The sequence below is a fragment of the Eutrigla gurnardus genome (genome assembly GCF_963514095.1).
Source record: "Eutrigla gurnardus genome assembly, chromosome: 11".
Classification (NCBI taxonomy): Eukaryota; Metazoa; Chordata; class Actinopteri; order Perciformes; family Triglidae; genus Eutrigla; species Eutrigla gurnardus.
In genome coordinates, this window is record NC_139925.1 from 18,976,026 (window position 1) to 18,985,161 (window position 9,136).

The following is a 9,136-nucleotide window of genomic DNA, read 5'->3' on the forward strand; positions in this document are numbered from 1 at the left end:
CAATGGCTGCCGGTCCCAGTCAAGCATTCCTCCATCTCTCTCTATTCTTCTCCATACGTCGCTCCTTTGTCCCACCGTTCTGTCACTTTATTGCTGTGGGTACAAACTTACTTTTTAAAATCCACAAACAACAGTTTCCACCTTCCGTCCACATTGTGAGGCCCGAAAACACGTTGAACTTTGCAGAAACATTTTGGGGACATATTTTATTTGTGACCCTACGCTTCAAACCATGGCGCCCAGGTGTCTGTTTTGGACATGTCAGAGACAGCATGTATTTTCAAAATAAAGTACCATTTCTACTGGAAGTTAGGTTTCAGCAAAACAACCAATTAATAATGGTGAGAAAAAGCAAATAGCAAACAAATATGGTTGGCATTAGCTTTAGTAACTAACATACACACAGGCTCTCTCTTGTCAGTTGACCTGACTGACTAATCATGAAGCGGGTGGGTCCACATTGGAATAGGCTTAAAGTGTCTCATACTGATGTGAAAGGCTGCCTCCATGCATTGGAATGAGACGCTGAAGGGCACTAGTTTGTTTGTTGAGTTGAGGAGTGAGACCGGGTTGCATTTTTTGAAAAAAAAAAGTTTCCATCAAGAAGAATATGAATACACTTATTTATGTTAATAATATTGCATTATGTATCCATCACGTACATTGCTGCCTGCCACTTAAAAGAGAAAACAAGTTTTTATTCAGCAATATTTAGATGTAGTTATATATACTTCCACTACACCCAAAAGTAAAATGTACTTTCAGAAACATCACACAGAATGGTGTTAACAAACAAACACGTTTGTGAAAGTAACGTAACATTTAAAATGTAAGGAATAGTAACATTTGCTTTCTTGCCCAGCGTTAAATGAGAAGATTGACGATTAAAAGAAATAATTTAAAAAAGCAAACATTCATGAAAGTAGCATATGTCATATTAAAGGAATAGTACAACATTTTGCCAAATTTGCTTATTCTCGCCAAGAGATGAGAAGACGGACAGACGGACGGAAATGGATTCAGCACACACACCACAGACTGTAACTGGGTGTAGACACCTTTTCGTCAAAGTAATGTGGTACTGTATCTTTACTCAATTCAATTCAATTTTTATTTATAGTGTCATATCAGAAGGTATCTCAGGACACTTTATACATTGAGCAGCCTAGAATACGCTCATGATATTCAGACTCAATACTCTGAATATCTACAAAATAATGCAACATGTAATCTAAGTAACAGCAGACTGCAGTAAAGAGACCTCTCCTAATTTAAGGTGACAGAGGGGTTACTTATTATATTATGCTTCAGGCATTTCAACATGGAAAATTTGTGGTTGCTTTTCCAGAGAACTTGTGATAGTGTGAAATGCAGACTTGGGGCCATTATCAGTCTGTGTGTGTGTGAGTGTGTATGTGCTGTAATGAAGGGCAGAGTTCCCCACAATTCATGTGAAACAGCAGTTAGACCATGTGACACCTAAGGATGCTCGGTGAATGACAGTACATAAACAACTTTAGTTTCTTTGGGGGGGGGAGAGAACATTCAGCTCCACTTCAGCAGGTTTTCATCTGGAATCTGGAAAAACATGTCTCATAATTAGCCATATATAATGACGTGGCTAATTCGGGGATCCTCTGGGTGAAGTCAGGACAATCACACATCAGGAAAGATTAATATCATTTTAAGTTTTGGTAAGACTACTTTTAACCCGTGACTTTTTTCCATCAAAGAACTTTTAAACAGAAAATTATGTTCTTCACAAAGTGTGTATGATACCACAGGATTGATTTAAAAAAAGACTTCATCTTGTTCCAAACAGCTTTCGGTCAAAGGAGCCAGTGCCAAACTCATAAAACAACCACAATGAAACACTGTATGAAACTATTTGCCATCTGTAGGTGGATCCGGGATGATTTTATATTTAATATTTTAAATATAATTGAAACATAGAATATTTGATGAGTTTGGCAGTGGTTGAATGATTTGTTCCTGTGTTGTGGAAAAGTATCGCATTGTTGTTGAAGAACATCATACTGCTTTTCAAACAGACTCTCATTCAGAAAGCTTACAGCTGATGGAACGAGGGACATTTCTTCAGCAGCAACTGAATTGCTGGGTGGAGAGGATGGGTGGGGTCATTGTGGAAGTGGATTGCCTTTTTCTGATTGTGGTTTGAGAGAATAAGGTTGTATTTATAATAAAGTTGTTTGTCCTCAGTCCTGATTGTGATCCATGAAGAAAAGTGGTGAAGGGCCCTGCTAAAGACAGCAATGAGGACAGATAACAATCGCTGTTAAACTTGTGTCTCTCAATCACCGGGATGGGAGGGGTCAAATCATTTAAGTTCTTTTGGGGTTTGAGATGATTGATATTTTAGTCTAATTGAGTCAAACAGGACATCATCATAATTATAAAGTGTCATTCATGTTGGGTTATCAAATACAAAATTGTATTCGTACCAAAGAGAAATTCAAAATACCAGAAATGTTTAAGTAATTTAAATGAAACTTGTTAACTTTCACCAACTTCTAGGATGAGAGGATTTCCTGCTTCTTTTTTTTTGCAAACAATGAAACTTCTAAATGATGATGAAAATTATATATTTTTTAAACGATGTTACAGCACTTCATGTGTTGGACTAATAACGGTCTTGTTCTGCTCAGAAAGAACCAGAGAGAGTCAACAACGTAGAGACACGAGAGAGTGTGAGCAGACTTTTAGTTCTTGTCATCATCTCCTCTCCTGCTCTCACACCTCACACAAGTGTGTGTGTGTGTGTGTGTGTGTGTGTGTGTGTGTGTGTGCGTTTGTGTGTGTGGACACATTTCAACGTGTCTTTGAATGTATCACACTCTGTTATCATCTCACATTAAGCTCACAACATACCTTTCCTTAAAAGAGCACACACACACACACACACACACACACACACACACACACACACACACACACACACACACACACACACACACACTCACACACACAATGTGCACACACTCTGGCTGACCTCCCTGTTCTATTTTTAGGAGGGCACCATTGGTGTTGCGGTGCACACCAGGCAGTTGGGTTTATGGCTCATCCCAACAGCTGACTGTCACACCAGAGCGGGAAAACGTGGCCAACTGGGTCAAACCCTGAAGATGAACTTGATAAAACAAACACAGAAATCCATCTCCTTTGAAAGTGTTGAATTCCTGTGTTTCCTCTTATTTCCGTATCCACATCCATCATTGGCGTGTTTATGAGAAAGTTGGTTTGGCCTCCTCATACAACCGCAGAGAGGAAAATATTTCATTCTAAATCTAAATGACACACCTGCCTCCTTAACTATGATTTCTACTCACTCAGTAGCTGTCACCTCCGGTCGTGCTGACAAATTAAGTGCCTCATTCCTCAAACCAGCTCTGTCTTTGGTATTTTATGTTGTTTATGTAATTATTAAGCATGAAAAGTTTAAAAAATGGGTTACAGTTTTTCCGGATTGGTCGAAACTGAAGCAACATTTTCAAAACTCTTAACACAGTCTGGATTTCTATCATGCCGCTCAGCTCAACAGTTAATGTCATGCCCAAAAGTGTGTCTCACCAACAAAACACTTCATACTTGTCTCAAAAGAAGCTCATTCAACAAAACACTAGCACATTGTCTCACTTTGGAAACACACACAATCACTCTTAACAAACGGAACGACAAAATACTAACAAAGAAGAACATTACATCAAATACATTTCAAGTTAGAATGATTTTTGTCAGGAAATCAGTATTTTATATAGGATCTTTTGCACTTTAATGGTTCTAAATGATTGTATATGCTGTAATATATTGCAACAACACTGAATCAGGAATGCAGAGATTTATTCAAAAACATTTTAGTACTTCAGGACCATACAAAAACTAAAGATTACGTAAACAGAATAATGCAGAATCTCAGAATTCCAGGGGTAGAATACAAATGACAGTAACTAAAACAACACATGTATACTGTAATATTCAGACCCTGCACAGGTAAAAGAATCAGAAGCCACTCCTTTTGTATCACCTGATTCATTTTTTATCAATATTTTGATATCATTTTCGATAGATTTCAATGTGGCTGCAGCAGAAATTCCCAGTGTTTTTCCCCCTATCATTCTGATTTGAGTGTGTTTCTAACTGTTTTGAACAAAGTGTGTTAGCTTTGAAACATGTGCTGTTAAAGCTAGTGTTTTGCAGGTGTGAAGTAGTGAATAAGAAAAGACTTCATCCATTTTGGTGACTGTGGTCACTATATGCACTTCGTCTGAAAGCAATGAAAAGAGAGTGGGTTGGACCCCCGCCCGGGACGTATTTCCCCCATGTCATCTCCCTCTCTCTCCCTGTTTCCACACTCTCTGAAAAAGGAATAAAATGGCGCTCTAGCCAAAAAAATAATCTTTAAATAAATAAATAAACTGTGAGGATATTCATCTGTGTTCCCCTCAATTGAGAGAAGACAAATAGATTCACTGAAATAATTTGCATGAGGAAAATATCTGTAAAATATAGATTGCAATCCTATCAAAGTGAACACGTTGGGATACTGGGCTTTCAAGTTATCGAGGATATTATAAGTTGTGTTAATGCTCTATGATTTCTCTGGCAGGACAAACAATATGACACACAAATCTTTCTCTGAACTGCCTACATATTACAAATACAAATAACTGGATATGAGAGCATGTCTGTAGACATTTTATCAAATGTACGAAAAAAAATATTATTATTATTATTTATTTTTACAATATTTACCACTTTAATACAATCTAAATGTTTTTTTTTTGTGTTAAAGTTCATCTTCATAACATTTTTATTTAAAATGTTTCGTTTACCTCTGTGTAGATGTGTGACGTGTGGCTGTGGCTTCTAGCAAGGCTTGTGAGCCGATTGAATAACGACGTTGGTATCATGTGGTATCTCTGCGTAGTCAGGGGCCAAGAGTCTTTGGGGTTGCCAGTTAGTGTTGAAAATACAGAAACATGGCTGAGTTTGACGGTAAGTGGGTGGCATTTCGGTACCAGCCCCAGTGCTGAGTGACAAAAGGATTCAAATTGGAAATTTCATTCCAAGAAAGATTCATCACTTGACATGACTGAGTCTGTCTGAGTGTCACTCCACTCGACCATGAAAACACAGGTTGTGCAACGAACTGGCAACCCATTGAGTGTGCATGCTCTTTGAGCAACAGCTGTGTTGAAAATATATTGGCATCTTTGTAGATAATACAGGCCCACACAGCTTTAACCATGTGGAAAATTTATCAAAAGGTTTTGTACAGTGGATGAATTATTTTTTTGTGTGATTGTTGTTGTTTGTTAAGCCCTTTAAAGAGTTTAAGGCTAAATGACTTATCGTCATGAAATTAAAATATGTTCCATACTAGAGGCTGCTCGTTAAATCTGACCTGGTTCCTCTTCCATAGAATGCTGCTGATAGAAGTCAGCTTCCCAGAGGCGCCGACTTAACCAAATCGAAATGCTTGTGTTAAGCTTCTGCCAGCGATTATCTCAGCAGCTCACTGACTGAGGTTCCTCTGTTCAGTTGTTGATTCTACTTGAATGGGGCAGAAACACGGTTAAGCTATTTGACAGGGGAAAAAACAATATCAGTAAAGATGAATCCACGCTACATTTAAAGGACTGCATTGTTCATTTATGACACACCTTTCTGGAAGTCACTCACTCACAAAGCACTGATTTTTTTTGTTTGCCAAACAGTGATGATATACAGTGTGTTTGCTTTTTAAATTAAATCCTAATTTGCCATAAGATATTTTAAATGTATCGGAAAAACGCGGAAAAAGCCTTTGACAGGGTGGAATGGGGGTACTTATTTAAGGTACTAGGAAAATTTGGATTCGGAGAAAACTTTATTGCATGGATACGCCTTCTTTATAAATCACCCCTTGCCCGTGTTAACACAAATAGGCAGTATTCATCATATTTTCCCTTGTACCGTGGTACCCGTCAAGGCTGCCCGTTGTCGCCGTTACTTTTTGCTCTTGCTATTGAGCCGCTAGCCATATGGTTGAGATCTTCTGCACATCTGCAAGGTGTTAAACGGGGAAACATTGAGCACCGTGTCTCCCTGTATGCAGATGATCTATTAATTTACATAACAGACCCTGTTACGTGTGCCAATAATTTAATACAGATACTAGATGATGTTGGTGCATTTTCAGGTTACAAAATCAACCTCCAAAAAACTGTCTGTTTCCCAATTAACTCCAAAGCCAAAACACTCACGCAGGGACAGATTCCTTTTAATTTCTCTCCAGAAAGTTTTCAATATCTAGGGATCAACATCACCCACTCTTTTAAGGGCTTGCATAAAAATAACATTGACAAATTAATAAATAAAGTAAAAACTGACCTACAGAAGTGGTCCAAGTTGCCGCTGTCATTAGCAGTACAATGCATAAAGATGAATATCTTGCCGAGATTTTTGTTTTTTTCCCAATGTTTACTGCTCTTCATGACAAAAACATTTTTTTTAAAACTTGATCAAGTTATTCTTTCATTTGTGTGGGCGGGCAGGGTAGCCAGGATGAATAAAAGCATCCTACAGACAGCAAAACAGGAGGGTGGGCTGGGCCTACCTAACTTTATGATATACTGGGCAGCAAATATACAAAAGATACTCAGCTGGTGTTATGGTGTAAGTGGGTTGGACTGGTGTAAAATGGAGTCCCTCTCCTGCCACACCTCTTCACTTGTGGCTCTGACATTCTCCCCTTTGCCACTTTCAGTTTCAAATTATACCTCAAATCCCGTAATCTTGTCAACTTTGAAAATATGGACACAGTTTCGCAAACATCTCAAGCTAAATAATCTTGTCCTCCTACGTCCAATATGCAATAATCATATTTTTTACCCTCTAAACTTGACTCCGCATTTACACTTTGGAAGGAGAAAGGTATCATATCATTCCGAGACCTGTTTTTAAATGGTACATTTGTTGATTTTGAGAGTCTGTCCTGTAAGCATGACTTGCCCCGGACCAACTTTTTTTGCTACCTCCAGGTTCGCAGTTTTGTTAAAGATCATTGCAGTACATTTCCACGTTTACCGGCAGATTTACCTAAAATTCTTGGCAAACCAGAAACTTGGATGAAAATTATATCAAAGCTGTACACAGGTATTCTCCAGGCTAACCCCTCTCCACAGATCACAGCAAAACAGGGGTGGGAAAAAGAGCTATCAATCCAACTCCAGGATCCTTGGTGGGAGAGAGCCAAATTACAAGTGAATAGCTCCTCATCCTGTGCCCGTCTTCACTTAATACAATTCAAAGTACTGCAAAGAATGCATTTCAGCAAAGCAAAGCTAGCAAAGATTTTTCCTGGCAGTAGCGAAGCTTGCAATAGATGTGCCTTTGTCCCAGCTGACTTAGCCCATACTTTCTGGTCATGCTCGAAGCTAACAGGGTTCTGGAAGAGCTTTTTCAAGATCATGTCAGAGGCTAGGTGTAGCTATCACTCCCTGTCCGCTCATTGCTATTTTTGGAGTTCCTTCAAATTATTCAGAATTCAGTAAGCAGACATTAAATGTTTTAGCATTTGCCTCTCTGATTGTCCGCAGGCGTATCCTTCTACACTGGAAGTTGCCTAAATCCCCAGCAGAACAATCTTGGCAGACTGACCTAATGTCATTCCTTAAATTAGAAAAAATCAAATTTTCGCTCCGAGGGTCAACTGAGAAATTCTATACTACATGGCAGCCTCTTATCTCATATTTCGATGATGTAGCTACAACTCCTACGGTGTAGGAGTGAACAACACATTTTGTTTTTCTGTTCAGCTGTGCTCTTACATCAATATGAATGTACAAATGTAAGGTGGTTGATGAGATATTCTGTTTGAAAAGGGAAGACCAACTGGGGTGGGGGGATAATGTTTTGTATGTTTTCTACTTGTTTGTCTATCTGTATGTTTGTTTATTTGGAGTAAAAAATCACGCATCTATTTGTAAAGGTCATGTAACATGATGTGATGTGTTTTAATAAACAGATTTATAAAAAAAAAAAAAAAAAAAGATATTTTAAATGTAATAAAAAAAACATACATGCAATAAATATGCATAAACAGCCCATTTTCTTTTTCAAAGCAGAGCAAAACTCAGAGGAATATTTTGTCACTTAACAGCTGGTTAAGGTCAGACCGCCTTAAGTGAACCAGCGCCATAGTTGTCGCTACCTTTGGAGCTAACCCCTTTCAACTTAATCAGCAGGGAGCGAGACAGGAACTTGGCTTGGGTCTTAAGGAGTTGTAGCATTTATTAACAGACAATACACTTTACACTCACTGTACTGCTACGTTCACATCTTTACCATTACTGCAAAGTTCATACTCATCATAACACACACTCCCTGTGCACGCAACATCGCTAACTCTCCTGGAGAATCGCTTAGTGGTAAATGATGGATTCAACCAGTTTGTGCACCAGTTATCATTGCAGCTGGGCAGCTTGTTAACATATCAACCTCAGCACTCCTGCATGCAACTGTTAATGATCTGTTTATGGTCAGAAAAAAATTGCATTCTAATTCAAATCAAACATATCGAATGCAACCACATTCCCTACCTTGCATGTCAGGATGTCACAAGGTCACATGTAGCATGAAAATCCAACTACAGTACCATTAGCACTCATGTAACATTTTGTGGTATTCCACTGTAGAGATTGCTGCACAGACATTCACTTCTTCTCTCCCCTCTGCTGTGTAACACTGTCTGAACTTGTCAGCTGCTCGCGTACCTCGACTTATCATTAAAATGACAGCTTGCATGTGTTTTGTGCGTGTTTCAGATTTATTGGGAGGTGAGGGAGGAAGAGGGGGAGGTGGGGGAGGGGGGGGGTCTTCTGTTCTACTCTGGACAGCTGGTCTCCTTTCTCCTCCAGCATCCCTCCTCCTCTCTTTTTGTAACTCAGACGTTGTTTCACTGCAGAGTGGAGCAGACGGCTTCGCTGATCGTTGACTGGAAACTTTTCATCTAAATGGATCCATACTGACAATTTGGATATTTGGATATGAATTTACCACCTGATTGATTCAGTGACTGCTCTTTGCTCTGATTGAATACTGTGGACTGACTGAATCCTGGCTTTTTAATGCAGAG